This window comes from Podarcis liolepis, assembly GCF_965112155.1.
Source record: "Podarcis liolepis genome assembly, chromosome: 3".
NCBI classification, from domain to species: Eukaryota; Metazoa; Chordata; class Lepidosauria; order Squamata; family Lacertidae; genus Podarcis; species Podarcis liolepis.
In genome coordinates this window covers 14,704,141-14,723,406 of record NC_139557.1, presented here as the reverse complement: position 1 = coordinate 14,723,406, position 19,266 = coordinate 14,704,141, and the positions used below count along the sequence as shown (strand labels likewise).

Here is a 19,266-nt window from a genome sequence, read left to right as displayed (position 1 = left end):
ACATTCCTGCTATGATGTGGAGAGCCAGAATGGAGAGCCAGTGTGGTGTAGTGGTTAAGAGCGGCAGACTCGTAATCTGGTGAACCGGCTTCGCGTCTCCGCTCCTCCACATGCAGCTACTGGGTGACCTTGGGCCAGTCACACTTCTCAGAAGTCTCTCAGCCCCACTCACCTCACAGAGTATTTGTTGTGGGGGAGGAAGAGAAAGGAGAATGTTAGCCGCTTTGAGACTCCTTCGGGTAGTGATAAAGCGGGATATCAAATCCAAACTCTTCTTCTTTTCTTCTGAATGTGACTGGGACTGGAGATCTACATACAGTTATGAGTAGGCCCCACTGAACTTCTGAGTAAACCTCCATAGACTCTACATCCATGAGGAGTCGCTGGCTGAGTCTTCAGGAGGGAGAAAGGAGGAGTGGAAGGTGAAGAAAAGCTCCCCAAAGTTCCTTTAACAATGAGAAAAGGGGGTTTTCAGGACGAGTGGTACAGCGATAAAATTGCTAGCACATTTGCAAAGCTAAGCAGGATCCGCTGTGGTTCCAAATTGGATGGGGCACCATTTGTTGAGATTTCTGCATTGCAGGAGGGTTGGACTAGATAATCCTTCCAGCTCTACAATTCTGTAACATATTTGTACAGGGCTGGCTTGATTATGGAGAAGCACATTCTTCATTCTGTCTTAAGACTATGACCAGATACAGCCAACCTATCTCTTCCACACCACCCTGCTCTGTTTACCATGTAGCCTGATGAAGAGTACTGGGGAAATGGAAAGCTTGCACACCATTTTGTGACATTTTGGTTGGCCAAATAAAGGTATCGCCCTAATATTGACCTTGGAATTTTTCTTAATTTTTCAGCAAAGCTACCTTGACTTTTCACGTTCTGCAATTTATTCATATGATATCCTGTCCTACCGGTTTGTCGTTTTCTTTTTTCTTTTCTTTTTAAAATCCTTGCAGCAATTTTTCCTATTAATCATAAAGTAAATAAATTCTGTGAGGCAACTTAGGCCACTCACTGTCTACTGAGCTAAGTCTACCGATGGGTTTCCTAGTTATACCCAGTGCTTTTTCTCTATTACAAAAAATGTTTAGGGGTACTCTCATTTTGACTCAAGAAAATCACCATTTTACAGTTCACGTTGGGGAAAATAAATACACTAAATACAACAAAACTGACCAATCACCGTGCTAGATTCCAACTCCTACTTCACACATTAAACGCTCGCTTCCGTCTGACACTCAGGAAACACTGTGACAGGAAATGAGGCCGCCATCGGGAGTAGCAATGGAACTGACGATTCACCGTGCTAGAGAAGAAACTAATTTGTTTTAGATTTTTAGCTCCTTCTCCCGTTAGAATCACAGAATGTTCAAGAGTATGGGTAGTCCTGCGTACCCCCAGAAAAAAGCCCTGGTTATACCAGAATTTGGAACTGGGTTGCCTGCATCCAAACATAAAATGCCATAACATCACACACTCACAGATCCTTAACCCGTGCTTTCATCTGCTAGCATTTACAGTGGTACCTCAGGTTACAGACACTTCAGGTTACAGACGCTTCAGGTTACAGACGCTTCAGGTTACAGACTCCGCCAACCCAGAAATAGTACCTTGGGTTAAGAACTTTGCTTCAGGATGAGAACAGAAATTGTGCGGCAGCAGCATGGCAGCAGCAGGAGGCCCCATTACCTCAGGTTAAGAACAGTTTCAGGTTAAGAACGGACCTCCAGAACAAATTAAGTTCTTAACCCGAGGTACCACTGTATATATGAAGGTAAGCAGAGACAAGGACATACAGATATAAAAAGCAAGAGGGTTGTAGCAGGGATCCTATAAGAGTATCTTGAACTTCCCCATCTCAGAAGAACAGAAGAAAAGTCCGCTATATTAGGCCAATGCCCCATCTTGTTTGGCATCTTGTTCTCACAACAGCCAACCAGATACTTACAAGAACCTCACAATCAGCATCCAATCACAATAGCACTCTCCCTGACCCCGCCCTCTGCATTCAAGAGCTGGGATCTCATCATGCGTGATGTCACAAGCACTGTCCAACAGGGACTCTCAACTCTCATACAGCCACATACCACAGAACACTTGCAGTGCTAACAGGTTTGCTGGTAGGGTTCAGATATATATTGTGATGGGTTTGTGGGTGCCAGACTCCTATAATCCTAGCAAGTGTTAAAATAAGCTCATCAAGACAGGCTGTCTTTCTGATGAGGGAATCGCCTGGGCGACGGGCCATTAAGAGAATAAAGAAAAGGTGATGGGCCATTAAGAGAGCAAATGAAAGGGCGCTCTGTGTCAGATGACAAATGGGTGGGCCTCCTCCAGCTCTGAGATGGTTAAAATGATAAAACCTGAGAGAGAGAGAGAGAGAGAGAGAGAGAGAGAGAGAGAGAGAGAGAACGCGCTATGGCTGATTTCTGCTTAAATCCAAGGCTGCAGCTGTGGGAGAAACAAGACCATATGGGGACGTTAAGGCTGTGACCCCCACCATTGTAAAGGTAAATGTACCCCTGACCGTTAGGTCCAGTCGCGGACGACTCTGGGGTTGCGGCGCTCATCTAGCTCTATAGGCCAAGGGAGCAGGCGTTTGTCTGCAGACAGCTTCTGGCGAACCAGTGCAGTGCACGGAAATGCCGTTTACCTTCCCGCCGGAGTGGTACCTATTTAGCTACTTGCACTTTGACATGCTTTCAAACTGCTAGGTTGGCAGGAGCTGGGACCGAGCAACGGGAGCTCACCCCGTCGCGGGGATTCAAACCCCCGACCTTCTGATCGGCAAGCCCTAGGGTCTGTGGTTTAGACCACAGTGCCGCCTGCATTGTAGACTCAGGTTATATATGCGTGTGTAAATAAGCCATATGTCCTAAAGACACCACAGTGTCTGCTGTACCTCATTCCCAAAAGGAAACAGAAACCCAGTGTAAGCTCCTGGAACCCCTGGAATCTTGCACCGCTTGGGGGTTGGGGTAGCATGCAACAATATGATCTTTCAGTGTTCGGAAAACACAATGTGCTCTCATCACACGTGCCACTTGGTAGGAAGACATCCGGGTTGTGTGCAACAAGTGAGTAACCACGGTGCATTTATTGCATGAAAAAAAATATGGAAAAGCAATAGAAGTATTAGCTATCACATGCCAAGGCCAGACTCTGGTAGCTCTTACAGAGCAGAAAGCAGCTATAGGGGAGAAGAGGAATGTGCCAAGTTCCATAGTGGGGTTTCTTGGCTCTAGAATTTTAAGAAGGGCATAAAGGTTCCCAAAAAAATGTGGGATTGCTCCCACAGAACCCTCCTTGTAGTTACCACCATTCAAGACTTGCAGAAATAACTTCCTGAAGGCAGGAGGTGCACAAAGCACAGAGTTAAATATCCTTGGGTTTACATGAAACCATACAGGTCAATGTACATCCATCAAGAATCTGCTTTGCTGGAGTTATTCCCAGTGCTGGGCAAGTTAAAATATGTGAACTTGATGCAATATTCTCCTGAAGCTAACTTCTCCTTTTGACAGTTAGCACATTTATAAGCAAACACATTCCTTACTGAACTTTAAACGGTGTGAGCTGAGATATTCATTAACTGATTGTGATTTCCAAAACTTCTTGAGAAATGCCAATTTTTATCTTTTGCTGGGAACTGTCTAAATGGCATCATTGAAGTATGTGGCTGTGGCCTGGGCATTATAATTCCTATGATGCAGAAGGCAGAAAACTGAGATTGAGGGATAGTGATTTGCTCAGCGCCGCACAGCAAAATCAAATTCAGATAACTCATACATACAAGGGCAGGTAAGATGTGAAGTAAAAATATTCCATTAGTTGTGGGACTGATAATTTAAGCAGCTGGTGGTCATTTCAAAGGCATTTTCTGGTTATCACACTGAAATGCATATTATTATATCATACACAGCACATTATCCTGTTGATTTACATGTATTTGTGATTCTGGTGACAGGCTGACTGCCATGCTTCCAATACAATGGTGAGACTTCAAAAATGCAAGTTACTGTTTGGTACTGAAGGAAATGGGAGTCAACAAACATGATGGGACAAGCATAAATTGTTATTGGACCAGCCTACATGAGCCCCAGAAAAGCACTGATGTTTCCAACTGAGTCAAAAAGTGTGGGATGTGAAACACAAGAGCAGTCAAGTACAACATCCCTAGAGTGGACATAAAAGGGGATGTCTGGACCAGCCAGTCGGAACTTCCTGTTTCCTCCTAGGCTGGGACAGACTTCCTCTGCATGTGACTAGAAGTGGGCATGACCTCACCTGCCCAGGTAACAAAAGAGCAGGACTGGTCAGCCATCTCTCTCTCTCTCTCTGACCACATTCGTCGAAGAAGCAACATCTGCTTAGCCTAAGATGCTCTTCCAGGCAAGAGAGGACAAAGGGACTGTCTCCTTATGGGATAGTTTCCAGGTATATTACTTCTCTAACTTAAGTCTGCCTTCTGGGATCCATTTGTGAACAGAATGTGAGTGAGTAAACTCTTTTTATACTTTTATAGAAGACTCTGTCGTGTCTATCTTTTTATGAGGGACTAAATGGGGAATTACCAAAGAAACGTATTTTAGAGGCTTTAGGGAGCCTGAGCAAACACATCCGCTGTGCAAGTTTAAAAAGGGGGATGTAACAGTGCTAAATTGTAGAACTTGTTAACACAAGTTGGAAAGGATATAATCAAACAATATATCCTCTCCTGCATCCCTGAGCATTCTCACAAAAAGATGCTAACCTGGCTTTACAAACCACAGTTAAAAGGTTCGTGATTTTAGGGGGTTTCACATCACTGCACAGTAGGCCCTTCTTGCACACACACACACACACAGAGAGAGAGAGAGAGAGAGAGAGCGCACCAATAATTTAAGAACCGCTTCCATGCCATGTGATTTGGTGAACAGCATGGCTTCTGAATGCTCTGAACATACTCAAATATCTGAAAGGCTGTCACGTGGAAGATGGCGCAAGCTTGTTTTCTCCTGCTCTAGAGAGTAGGACCTGAACCAGCAGATTCAAATTACAATAAAGGAGGTTCCAACTGAACATTAGAAATAATTTTCAGGACCGTCTCCTTCAGGAGGTTGTGGTCTCTCCTTCCTTGGAGATGTTTACGCAGAGGCTGGATAGTGATTTGTCAGGGATGCTTCCGCTGAGATCCCTGCATTGCAGAGGGTTGGATTAGATGACCCTTGCATTGTAATTATTATTATTATTATTATTATTATTATTATTATTATTATTATTATTATTTATTTGTACCCCACCCATCTGGCTGGGTTTGGGTTTCCCCGGCCACTCTGGGCGACTTCCAACAAAGACCAAAAATACACTAAGATGTCACACATTTAAAAGTTCCCTGCCAACTCTAAAATTCAATGATTCTAGGATTTTTGCAACCAGTTAGAAAATGGCCCACCCTATTCCCCCAACCAGGAACCCAGTAAGCATACTTAGGAACATAATAAACATGTCCCTTTTTCCAGAGGTAGCCCAGGTCTGGCAAGTCCAAGCTTACGTGTTGCCTGCCTGATATTTTTTAAAGCTCCGGTTGTGCAAGGTGCTAAACACAACACCAGGCAAATGGCAAGCCCTGTGCATTAATCAAACAGCTTGATCCCTGAAGACCACCCCAACCCACGGCGTCTTACCAGAATGTACTGCATTGCGAGCCAGCTGTACAAGTTGGATGTTGTTAAACTCATCCAAGGGACAGCACCTGGTTTGCATTATTGGCAAAGGCATCTACAAGCAATGCGCTTTCGACAGGCGTGAGGGAGCTGGAAAAGTGTAAGGGGAAGTCCCCACATAAATACATTATTGTGCATGCCTGACCTGATAATATATGAAAAGAACCAGGAATAAATAGATCAGGGACGGAGATTGTTCATGACCAAGGCATTTTTGCAATACAAGCGGGGAGGGAAGAATCCTTCCTTGTATTACCTGCTGCCTCCCCCAGCATTCACACACACACACACACCAGAATAGTTCAGTACAGATGCAACTTCTCTGCCAAACTAATATCTCGAGGGCAGATCTCTCTGAAGCCCATTTTTGCTGTTCTTTCACACGTAGGTCCTGGCACTACGGGACAAGGGTTTGAACCCCAGGGTTTGAAGTCAGCAACCTTCATTTCTGGGAGCAAAACTGCCCTGGCTTCTAGAAATAGATTTGGGGGACAGGGGGAGAGTATGGTAAAATGCTGTGACCCCATCTTGAAGGATGATGGAAACAGAGGGGGTGGTGGACCCAAATTGCAAGGGTCTGTTAGGCGGCAGAAACCTCCCCCAAATATCTGACGCAAGAGCACCCAAATTATGTGTTCTACCGTAAATAAATTCTGGAAATGGGTGTAATGGTGGTAAGCAGTGCGTCTTTTCTGCGTGGATTTGCAAAAGGTGTACATTCTTTTGTATTCTCCGCAACTGTGATCTGATAGGATTTGGAATGCTTCACATGGAGTGGTGCATGCTGGGAGAAGTAGAAGCATGATTAACAAGAATCAAGAGATGGGGAGGGGGTTGTTTGGCGTGTATTTTAATACAACCCCTCCTCAGTTTGTACAGTCATACCTCGGGGTAAATACGCTTCAGGATAAGTATTTTCAGGTCGCTGCAGAGCATGTTACTTCCAGGTTTCGCCGCTCGCGAATGCGCAGACGGTCAAAATGACGTTACGGGCATGCGTGGAAGCAGCGAAATGCGACCCGCGCAGACACATCTTACGTTCTGTTCAGGATGTGAACGGGGCTCCGGAACAGATCCTGTTCGCATCCCGAGGTACCACTGTACTCTCCAAAACAATGCATGGACTGAAATGCAGCTGTCATTCGAGAGTCACGCTCCTTTGCGTTTAGGAGTGCTGTTCTCCAACAATGCACACATTCGGCGACGTGTGTCTTAAAAAGCACAGATTAACAAAAGCAACCTACAGTATGCACTAAATCAAGCAAAATTGCGTACAAAGAATGTTATACGGGGAGAAATGCTCACCTTACTGCAGACAAATTTCCATGAGGAATTGAAAAGAAGAAGAAGAAGAAGAAGAAGAAGAAGAAGAAGAAGAAGAAGAAGAAGAAGAAGAAGAAGAAGAGAAGAAGAGTTTGGATTTGATATCCCGCTTTATCACTACCCTAAGGAGTCTCAAAGCGGCTAACATTCTCCTTTCCCTTCCTCCCCCACAACAAACACTCTGTGAGATGAGTGGGGCTGAGAGACTTCAGTGAAGTGTGACTAGCCCAAGGTCACCCAGCAGCTGCATGTGGAGGAGCGGGGAATCGAACCCAGTTCACCAGATTACGAGACTACCACTCTTAACCACTACACCACACTCGCATAACTGTGGCAAAGTGAACCTATGGTTGGAAAAATGAGAAAATGAGAAACGTCCATCCCTCCAACCTGCAGTGCTGTTCTGCATGCAATAAAACAGACATGTGAGCCCACATTTCCATCTCCAATGGCTTTCAGGCTTCTTCCTGCACAGAATAATACCCATTGCCAGGGCCAGATTTAGGTTTGATGAGGCCCTAAGCTACTGAAGGTAATGGGGCCCTTTATATGTCCAGCTGTCCTTTGTCAACAACAAATTGCTGCTGTTTGCTGTGTTGAATATATGCTACATGGTAATTTATGGACCTTTCCATTCTTTCCTTTCCATTCCATTCTTAAGGAAATCGGCCCTGAGTGCTCACTGGAAGGACAGATCCTGAAGCTGAGGTTCCAATACTTTGGCCACCTCATGAGAAGAGAAGACTCCCTGGAAAAGACCCTGATGTTGGGAAAGATGGAGGGCACAAGGAGAAGGGGACGACAGAGGATGAGATGGTTGGATAGTGTTCTCGAAGCTACCAGCATGAGTTTGACCAAACGGCGGGAGGCAGTGGAAGGCAGGAGTGCCTGGCGTGCTCTGGTCCATGGGGTCACGAAGAGTCGGACACAACTAAATGACTAAACAACAACAATTTATGGACCTAGTAGGTATCTAAAGCCATTTGCACATGCAGAATCTAGGCACCCTATACAGTGGTACCTCGGGTTACATACGCTTCAGGTTACATACACTTCAGGTTACAGACTCCACTAACCCAGAAATAGTGCTTCAGGTTAAGAACTTTGCTTCAGGATAAGAACAGAAATCGTATTCTGGTGACGCAGCGGAAGCAGGAAGCCCCATTAGCTAAAGTGGTGCTTCGGGTTAAGAACAGTTTCAGGTTAAGAACGGACCTCCGGAACGAATTAAGTACTTAACCCGAGGTACCACTGTATATAGAAATGAGCAAACCGGTGATATTTTAGGGAGTAGGCTAGCAGGCAGGGCCCATTACTTACATCATAGGAGCCTACACAACACAAAACACTGTTGCTGTGTTTATTTTATTTGTTTTTTATCTTATATTTTGGAAATGTACATCCAGTTTTTTTCCCTTTAAATTTTTTTTGGGGGGGGGGCAAAAACGCTATGGCTTGTTTAGCTTATACGTAAATCCGGCAGTGCTCATAGCACTGAAACCGGCTGTGTTTGAAGAGGTCACAAGAGAAAGGGGGTGCAAAAAGAGATCAGGAGTGAGGAAAAGGTCAAGAGAGTGCACAGGATACCATCCCCATTAATGCTGGGAGACATTGCCTGTAGGTTTTTAGCTCATCTCCAAAACTATTGGGGGCTATGAACTTCCTCCTTATTTAAAATAAATGCCGATGGTCTTAGGAATCCAAATTATGTGCCAGACACCAAATTCTTTGCAGGATCGGAGAAGATGAACAGCCCTGCGAGAGAGAGATAAAGACAGTGCAGGGCAGGTGGGAGTAACACAGACGTTTGATCTGTGTGCCACAGTTTTGGACCTTAATGGTGCTTCCTTTCAACGCGTTCCAACTGAATCAAACCACACAATCCATGCTTTGTAGCAGGTGCCTAACCATCATGGGACGTGGGTGGCGCTGTGGTCTAAACCACTGAGCCTCTTGGGCTTGCCGATCAGAAGGTCGGTGGTTTGAATCCCCACGACGGGGTGAGCTACCGTTGCTCTGTCCCAGCTCCTGCCCACCTAGCAGTTCGAAAGCACGTCAAAGTGCAAGTAGATAAATAGGTACCACTCTGGCAGGAAGGTAAACAGCATTTCTGTGTGCTGCTCTGGTTCACCAGAAGCAGCTTAGTCATGCTGGCCACATGACCCAGAAGCTGTACACCAGCTCCTTCGGCCAGTAAAGCGAGATGAGCGCCACAACCCCAGAGTTGGCCACAACTGGACGTAATGGTCAGGGGTCCCTTTACCTTTTAACCATCAGCAACCTAGGCATCTGTTCAGTATGCTTTGGGCAAATGGATCCCTGAACCTGCATTTTGCACAGACCCAGTAGCAAGGAGGTTTTTGGAGCAAGATCCCTGTGGCAATAAACATAATCAGATGAACAAGGTTGTGTACACAGAGAGAGAGGGGAGAGAGAGCAGGAGGGAGGGAGGGAGGGTTGAACCTTGTCCAATGGCTAACCTAATTTTCATCCTTTGATCAGATCACATTCTGATGGAAAAGCAGTAGCCTCATGCACCAATTTATTCATTTCATTTGTTTTGGCGTATTTATCCCCCACCTAACAACGGAAGTTATCAAGGTGGCTTGCAAAGAAACAGGGTGAAATAGACAAGTGATGCCATTGTTACTAGAGTGGAGCAAAAGCATGCCAAGACCACATAACAGTGGTCTTGAAAGACCTACATTGGCTCCCAGTATGTTTCGGAGCACAATTCCAAGTGTTGGTGCTGACCTTTAAAGCCCAAACAGCCTCGGCCCAGTATACCTGAAGGAGCGTCTCCACCCCCATCATCCAGCCCGGACACTGAGGTCCAGCGCCGAGGGCCTTCTGGTGGTTTTCTCACTGGGAGAAGCAAAGTTACAGGGAACCAGGCAGAGGGCGTTCTTGGTAGTGGCACCCACCCTGTGGAATGCCCTCCCATCAGAAGTCAAGGAAATAAACAACTATATGACATTTAGAAGACATCTGAAGGCAGCCCTGTTTAGAGAAGTTTTTAATGATTGATGTTTTAATGTATTTTTAATCTTTTGTTGGAAGCCGCCCAGAGTGGCTGGGGAAACCCAGCCAGATGGGCAGAGGTAGAAATAATACATTATTATTATTATTATTATTATTATTATTATTATTATTATTGTCAGAGCTGCCCAAGGTCCCAGCTCACAAAGGACCAACGCCACTTCGTTGTTATATACAAAAGTCTTTATTGAAGTTCATTTTCGTTTTTACAGCCGTAGCGTGCAACTCTACGTCTGAAACTCTAGACCGCCGAAGCTCCGTCTGAGTCTCCTCCCCCCAGACACCAGTTTAAGACTCTAGCCTTGCTCCACCTCTTCCTCTGCTCTTTCCTCCTCTGGGTCCGCCTGTCCGCCGGGGTCTCCCCCTTCCTAGACTCTTCTGACGCTGAATCCCCTGATTCTTCCCCCTGCCTCCGGCGGGCTTTAGGACCTGGTTCCCAATCCGAGCTTTCTGCCGTCCCGCGCGCCTGTACATTTGAACTTGGCGCGCGCGCCCAGCCGGCTACCTTCCTCCTGACCGTTACACTGCTCCTGTCACTGCTTCCCCCTTCGGGGAGGCTAGCTGGACTTGACCTCCCCTCCGTTCCCCCACTCTCCGATAGAGGCGTGGTCAGTCTCGACTCATCTTCTCTCCCTGCTGGAGGAGACACTGGCCCTGACACCTGGGACTCTTCCCCCCCCCACTACGCTCTGGTGGGGAAGCTGGTCCTGATTTCCAGCTGCTGCTTTGGGAGTCCCCGCTGGCCCCCCTTGCCCTGACCATCGGCGCCTCCTTCTGGGAATCTTCTGATTCGCTGGAGAGGCTCATGGAATCTCTCGGGTCACTGCTATACCCCCCTACGCTGCCCTCCGATTCTTCTCATTCGTTCTCAATTTCCTCTCTCCCCTGTGCCTCTGTTCCTGAGGCCCTGACAATTATTATTATTATTATTATTATTATTATTATTATTATTATTATTATTATATTCCCCTGCCCCCGAGCTTTGATGCTCCAGCAACAAGCGCCATTCTGCAGCTGAATCTCCTGGAATTGATTGTGCAGATCCAAAGGGGGTTGCGTTTCTGCAGGTGCAAATTATGAGTGGCTTTCTCTTCAGATGCACCAACATCACCCAAACACACATTGCTACTACAGTGCCCTTCTGGAAGAAGCTTCAGGATGCACAGCCCTTGAGAGGGATGACCAGAAACCACCAGTCCTCTGAGAAATTCAGCCACATGATCCCAGAGGCTGCCTTCGTTGTTCCTTTCCCAAGCCATGTCTGAACCTTGGCCATGCCAGCTGTGGATGATGGGAGCTAGAGTCCAGGGCTGTCTTAAGCATATGCGGCGCCGGGGTGCAAAGATCTGCCTGGCGCGGCACCCCCCCCCCCAGGTTGCCCAGTCCCAGGTACGCAGGAGGGCATCTCACTGGCTCGGTCGCCCCCAAAGTCACGGGGCAGAGCCGCCTGCAGCAGAAGAGCCAGTCGCGGCGCTCCGACCGACGGGCAAGCTCTTCCACGGACTCAACTCTTGGGCCCCAGACTCTCGACCTGGTGCCCCTGAGAGCCTGGCGCCCAGGTGCCCCACACCTCTAGCACCTATGGGTAAGACGGCCCTGGTAGAGTCCAACCCAGTGTTGAAGAACGCTGGTCTACTCTGCCTGTCAGAGGCTCTCTAGAATTTCCAAGGGAGTTTCCCATATCAGCTCCTGGTGATCCATTCCCAAACTGGATATGTCAGAGGTTTGAAACTGGGAAGATCAGCCTTCAAACCCAGCATTCTTGCCACTGAGTCGCAATATGCCTCCCCTCTCTCTATTGCCTCCTCTGCATTGAATTTTGAAGTGTAAGCTCTTCGAGGCAGAGGCCTGTCTTTTTGCTATTACCCTCTAAAGCAGCCTTTCTCAACCCGTGGGTCCCCAGATGTTGTTGAACTACAACTCCCATCACCCCTAGCTAGCAAGGCCAGAGCTCAGGGATGATGGGAGTTGTAGTCCAACAACATCTGGGGACCCACAGGTTGAGAACCGCTGCTCTAAAGCATATGATACATTTGTGACACTAGAAAATCCGTTTCATTGTTCTGTCCTGAAAGGGAATGTTGCCCCAGAGCAGTCATCGTGGCCGATGAGAGTGCACTGGCAAGAGCCACCACTTTGACGTCACATCCAACAAAAGAAAAGCATTAAACAAGCTCCAGTTCCTCTACTTAAAAAGCAGAGACATCACCTTGCCAACAAAGGTCCGTATAGTAAAAGCTATGGTTTTCCCAGTAGTGATGTATGGAAGTGAGAGCTGGACCATAAAGAAGGCTGATCGCCGAAGAATTGATGCTTTTGAATTATGGTGCTGGAGTTCCATGGACTGCAAGAAGAACAAACCTATCCATTCTGAAGGAAATCAGCCCTGAGTGCTCACTGGAAGGACAGATCCTGAAGCTGAGGCTCCAATACTTTGGCCACCTCCTGAGAAGAGAAGTCTCCCTGGAAAAGACCCTGATGTTGGGAAAGATGGAGGGCACAAGGAGAAGGGGACGACAGAGGATGAGATGGTTGGACAGTGTTCTCGAAGCTACCAGCATGAGTCTGACTAAACTGCGGGAGGCAGTGGAAGACAGGAGTGCCTGGCGTGCTCTGGTCCATGGGGTCACGAAGAGTCAGACACGACTAAACGACTAAACAACAACAAGTACCTTGCTGCCTTGGAAGGTACCATTTTATCATGACTTCATAAGAATCAGTAGCACATATAATCCCCCACACATCATACAAACTTTGCACTTTCAAGAAGTGCTTTGTTTTCTTTAAAAAATGTTTAGGGGTACTCTCATTTTCCTATTCCTATTGAAATACTGCTCCTCAATGAAGCCAAACTTAGATTAGGGGTGTGCTTACCCCTGCATACCCCCAGAAAAAGAAAGAAAGAAAGAAAGAAAGAAAGAAAGAAAGAAAGAAAGAAAGAAAGAAAGAAAGAAAGAAAGAAAGAAAGAAAGAAAGAAAGAAAGTCTGCGAATCTGTGCCGACTGTCCGCTGGAAGCAGCAAAGGCACAGTTGGTGGAATTGTTATAAATTAACATGTAAAAGTTGTGTGTACGTTTTCCTTCTTCTGAAATATTTTCACAAGCTTTTCCAGCCCCCTTCGTGGTATTCTGCTTTTTGCTGTCCCCATCCGTCATGCTAGATAGCCAGAAGTCGCAAAGAGGAAATTCATGACATCACTGCTTCGGTGAGACTAATGGAATCAATGATGTCAAAGAATGATACATTCCGCTCTGTGTTTCTTTATGCAAGGAAATCCTAGAGGATTTCACAGTGGGGGGAAAGAATCCGAAACAGTTACTTATGATTGATTTCTGTACGGAACACGACCCCGCCTCTCCACCACAAGCATGTTAACTGGGGAAATCAGCGCATATTTTCAGGCTTACCTCAATTTTCTTTTTAAGGTCAAAGTTCAGCTTTGCAAGCCCTCGATACCTAATGGGCTAATGATGTGTCCCTCTGTGTCTTTATGCGCCGGGTTTCTCGCCAGATGGTATTGCGATGCCGTGCGCTACATTTCAAACGCGCCAACCCACAGAAAGCATTGTGTACCAGGGCAAGCCCTCAGGACGGAGCTATTTATTAGTCCTGTGAGTGCTTCGCTCCTGGCGTACGAAACTCCATCCCCTCTTTATATCGGGTGTCCTGCCCTACTCCCCCTCCCTCCAGAGATTAGCACCCACCGTGCAGGAAAATGGCGAATGCTGAGATAATGCCACAGGGGAACGCTTGTCAGCTCGCCGGAAAAATGATCTGCAAACGCCAAATGCTATAAAAAACGAATGAATCTTCCCTCCTTCCTTCATATGGAATCATTTACATATAGACCAAACTGCACAGAGAACGAGGAGGGCTTGCGTTCAGCAAGGCCTGATCTTTTTTCAAACGACCCAAGTCAACGAGCCTCTCCTGAGGTCTTTTCCTTGTGAAAATGAAACCCTCCCAGGAGAGGCTTGGAAGCCTGCGAGCTCCCACACATGAGAAAACTATCAATCATATTTATATACTAGATCGCCTACAGTACGGAGCATGTTAGCCACCCCTTTCCATCATGCTCCCTGACTGTGAACTAAGTGGAGTAGCGCTAAATACAGTAAGAAGCAGAGAAGCCTCTGTTTGCGTACGTCCTACGTCCAAAATCTCCCTGCCAGACAGCACAAATGATTCTGTACAGTTGGAACCTCGGTTTTCAAACATACAGCGGTACCTCGGGTTACATACGCTTCAGGTTACAGACTCCGCTAACCCAGAAATAGTGCTTCAGATTAAGGACTTTGCTTCAGGATGAGAACAGAAATTGTGCTCCGGCGGCACGGCAGCAGCAGGAGGCCCCATTAGCTTAAGTGGTGCTTCAGGTTAAGAACAGTTTCAGGTTAAGTACGGACCTCCGGAATGAATTAAGTACCTAACCTGAGGTACCACTGTAATCCATTCCAGAAGATCGTTCGGCTTCTGAAACGTTCGAAAACCGAGGATCAATGGGCTGGCTGCAAAGTCAATGAGGGGAAATGAAAAACGCGCCTCAGAAGCCATTCGATTTCCAGGGCATGTTCGAAAACGGAAGCAATTACTTCTGGGTTTTCGGCATCCGAGTTCCAAATTGTTTGGCTTCCAAAACGCTTGAAAACCGAAGTCCCACTGTACAGTGGTACCTCAGGTTAAGTACTTAATTTGTTCCGTTTACCTTCCCACCACAGCGGTACCTATTTATCTACTTACACTGGTATGCTTTCGAACTGCTAGGTTGGGAGGAGCTAGGACTGAGCAATGGGAGCTCACCCTGTCGCAGGGATTTGAACCACCGACCTCCGAATCTGCAATCCCAAGAGGCTCAGTTGTTTAGACCACAGCGCCACCTGTGTCCCCTCTCTCAGCAGGGACAGCATCCTTGTCAACAGGCTGCCAGACTTCCTATGGTATTGCACTGTAAGTATTTCTGTCTCTGCTAAATCTTCAGTCACTCTTAAGATAGCTTTATGGTTTCTGATTTTTGCTGCCTTTGACAATATTTGCCACAATTCAAGGGTCTGAAAGGACACCAGCCTTACATCTGATGCTTCAACAGAGCAGTGAATAGTGCAATCCATATACTGTCACTTTTGTGATAATATGCTTTCATTTTCAGGTGGAACCACCGACCTTCCAATCGACCCTCCTGCCGCAGCGGTACCTATTTATCTACTTGCACTGGTGTGCTTCCAAACTGCTAGGTAGGGAGGAGCTGGGACCGAGCAACGGGAGTTCACCCTGTCACAGGGATTCGAACCGCTGACCTTCCAATCGGCAAGTCCAAAAGGCTCCGTGGCTTAGACCACAGCGCCACCCGCGTCCCATAATAATAATATTTATACCCCACCCACCTGACTGGGTTGCCCTAGCCACTCCGGGTGGCTTCCAACAAAAATGAAAACATAAAAAAATTAAACATAAAATAATTCCTTACACAGGGCTGCCTTCGGACACCTTCTAAGGGTTGCATAGTTACTTATCTCCTTAGCTCAGAGGTCGCATAACTCCATACCCTCCAACACTTCTCCAATGAAAATAGGGACGCCCTAAAATACACTGGGCAGGGATGCGGGTGGCGCTGTGGGTAAAACCGCAGTGCCTAGGACTTGCCGATCATATGGTCGGCGGTTCGAATCCCCGCGGCGGGGTGAGCTCCCGTCATTCGGTCCCAGCTCCTGCCCACCTAGCAGTTCGAAAGCACCCTTAAGTGCAAGTAGATAAATAGGTACCGCTTTATAGCGGGAAGGTAAACGGCGTTTCCGTGTGCTGCACTGGTGCTGGCTCGCCAGAGCAGCTTCATCACGCTGGCCATGTGACCCGAAAGTGTCTCCGGACAGCGCTGGCTCCTGGCCTCTAAAGTGAGATGAGCGCACAACCCTAGAGTCGGACACAACTGGCCTTCGGGCAGGGGTACCTTTACCTTTACCTTACCTTTTAAAATACACTGGGCTCAAAGAGGAGGGAGAAAGGTTGTTTTCTGCTGCTCCAGAGAAGCGGACACGGAGCAATGGATCCAAACTACAAGAAAGAAGATTCCACCTAAACATTACGAAGAACTTCCTGACAGTAAGAGCTGTTTGACAGTGGAATTTGCTGCCAAGGAGTGTGGTGGAGTCTCCTGCTTTGGAGGTCTTTAAGCAGAGGCTTGACAACCATATGTCAGGAGGGCTCTGATGGTGTTTCCTGCTTGGCAGGGGGTTGGACTTGATGGCCCTTGTGGTCTATTCCAACTCTATGATTCTATGATTCTATGACATTCTCTGCCTGCCTAACGGAACCTCCTTTAAGTATCTGAAAATCCACCTTTCTAAAAACAAACGCAGCTATGAAGAAGGTGTATTTGTCCCTATCTCCAGCCCCAAGCAGGGTGTGCTCCATCTAACAAAAACCTTAAATGGCTCATGGCCTTGTTGTTGTGTGTGTGGGTTGTTGTTTTTTCTAGGTTCCTCCCGGTGCTGAGAGTTGGCGTGCCAGTTTTTATTCTACTACACTTTTCGGAAGCAAATCCCTCAATGGCGTGCTTTTAAAAAACAAACATGGAATTGCTGACACATCCTTAACTGCAGCATCTTGAACATGATGCTATAATAAGGAAGCTCCTTGTGTGGCCCAGCGCAGAGATAAATAAAAGCCCTCTTGGCAGCTGCTTCCGACAAATCATAAGCCTTCAAATGCATAAATGCTAATGACAACCCCAATGATTAGAGGTCTTAATGGTGCGCCAAGCTAAGATAATTCAGAGCAGAGGCAGGGTCATCCCTTCTGAATAGGCAGGGGTGAGCAAGTTAAAGAAATCAATAGACACTCCTGATTTCTTCCAGGGGAAGAAGGGGCCCTGGTTAATTGTACAAACACTGGCTAACCATGATTAATTTCGGTATTGAATTTTCAAATAATTCAGCCGAGCTGAGGACTGGCTCTTCACCACTTCCCTTAACCAGAGAATGTCCTAGCGTAGGGCACAATTTTCTCATAATAGCGTAGAACACAACTCCATCTCTTTGGAGCAGGCAAAATAAATGTCAACACTCCATGCACCACAAAGGCCCTGGCTTGGTTCTCAATCAAAATATCTCACAAGAGGCAGGGACATTTGAACACCGGCAGTCAACCCAGAATGGCATTTGGCGTTGGACGGATTTTGTGCTGCATTATTTATTTTTCCCCTTCCCTCCCCCTGCTCTCTCTTCCCTGTTTTCACCATGTCTGACCATGGTATGGGAACAGTTCCTGGTTGGCATCCATCTGTCTCGAGAGACAATGGAGTGCGCCTCCAGGGGTGAAGTTGAACTGCTGTGTTAGCAAGCAGCAATAATAATAATAATAATAATAATAATAACAATAATAATAATAATAATAATAATAATAATTTATTATTTGTACCCCGCCCATCTGGCTGGGTTTCCCCGGCCACTCTGGGCGGCTTCCAACAAAGATTAAAAATGCATTAAAGTGTCACACATTAAAAACTTCCCTGAACAGGGCTGCCTTCAGATGCTTTCTAAATGTTAGATAGTTGTTTTTCTCTTTGACATCTAGTGGGAGGGCGTTCCACAGGGCAGGCACCACTACCGAGAAGACCCTCCGCCTAGTTCCCTGTAGCTTTGCTTCTCGCAATGAGGGAACCGCCAGAAGGCCCTCGGTACTGGACCTCAGCATCCGGGCAGAACGATGGGGGTGGAGACTCTCCTTCAGGTATACTGAAGCAAAATGAGCTCCCCCAGGAAAGCAAGTCTGGGCAGTATGTATGAGTGTCCTGGGCTGCCCAGATGGCAAGACCCCCCTCTCAGCCTCACTGACGTGGTCCACATGAAAGCAGAGTGTTAAGTTGTGGGTGAACATATCAGACGACACAGCGATTCTTCAAACAGCTCTTGTTTATTCATATGCCCAGAGCAGAACTGGGCTGAAGGGTTCAGCCAACCTGCTTATACAGAGCTCCACTACAAAGCAACAGTAACAACTTTCTGTAACTATCCAATCACTGAACGTCACTTTCAATTCCTTATTTGCATATGTGGACCTGAGTGAAAACTATCTACAGTATCCCCCTGCTGGCCCAAGGTGAGAACTTCAGTACATAACACCAAGCTATACATTTGGCACCAGCTTAGCTGCAGGATTTTCCGGAAGGAGGAGTACAGGATGCCATCCAACCATCTTAGGGATTCCACTCCAGATTTGTGAGAACAGTAATGGAGTAAGTAATAAGACCCAAGCTATGTCATCTTTTCCTCCTGTTCCCCAAAAATGTACACACTCTGCCAGTTGAGTCACACAGAGGCTAGCCCTGCCATGCTCTGTGACAACAGTGAACGTGATCAAAGTGTCCTTGTAATATTTGCCTTCTCCTGAGGAGGAAAGTTGAACATGCAGAAGCAGACAATTCTCCTGGTGGACAGCGCTGATCCTTTGCTGGCTGCATGCATTCAAAACTCTGCTATTTTTCTCCAGCCCAAAAGTGACTTTAGGGCGGTTGGTCAATAGCTAGGAGCCACCAGCCATTAAAGGTCATTCAAATAGTACATTTATCTTTAAAAGGCCTATACAATAGTCTTAAAGGATTGTTCCATATAACTAAAGAGGCGTTTTCTAGCTATATAGCTGTTCAGGGGATGATTAGAAGTTGAAAAATAGGATAAAACAGGGATAGGTAGATGAATACAGTGGTACCTCGGGTTACATACGCTTCAGGTTACAGACTCCGCTAACCCAGAAATAGTACCTCGGGTTAAGAACTTTGCTTCAGGATGAGAACAGAAATTGTGCTCCGGCAGCGCAGCAGCAGCAGCAGGAGCCCCCATTAGCTTCAGGTTAAGAACAGTTTCAGGTTAAGAATCGACCTCCAGAACAAATTAAGTACTTAACCTGAGGTACCACTGTACATGGATAGATAGATGAATCAATTATATAAACACTAATATGACTAATATGTATCCAAAAACCACAAGTAAAGACTAGAATGGCTGGAAAATCTTGTCTCCCCTTATTTTCACCTTTTAAATTTGATTTATTATATTTTACTGGGCTTGACACAGATGATGTCAAGGTCAAGGTTTCTTCATTTGAAGGAATTGTGTGCATTTTGGTTACAGCCAACTAAGCTAAGATTAGAATCAGCCTTATAGTGTGGGGCCATCAACGGATTACCTACTCAGGAACA

The 19,266-nt window shown here is 46.5% G+C and overlaps 1 protein-coding gene across 6 annotated transcripts in view; it reads right to left on the bottom strand.

The window, feature by feature from the left end:
• Positions 1 to 19,266, bottom strand: part of FGF18 (fibroblast growth factor 18) — a 157,478-nt gene that overhangs the window by 91,976 nt on the left and 46,236 nt on the right. Inside the window, exon 1 of one of the 6 annotated variants that reach the window (XM_083493826.1) lies at positions 1,803 to 1,920. The exons of the other annotated variants lie outside the window; for them this stretch is intronic. The gene's annotated coding sequence lies outside the window, so the exon portion shown is untranslated. Of the gene's footprint in view, positions 1 to 1,802; positions 1,921 to 19,266 lie in introns of those variants that run through there. 6 annotated transcript variants of the gene reach the window in all.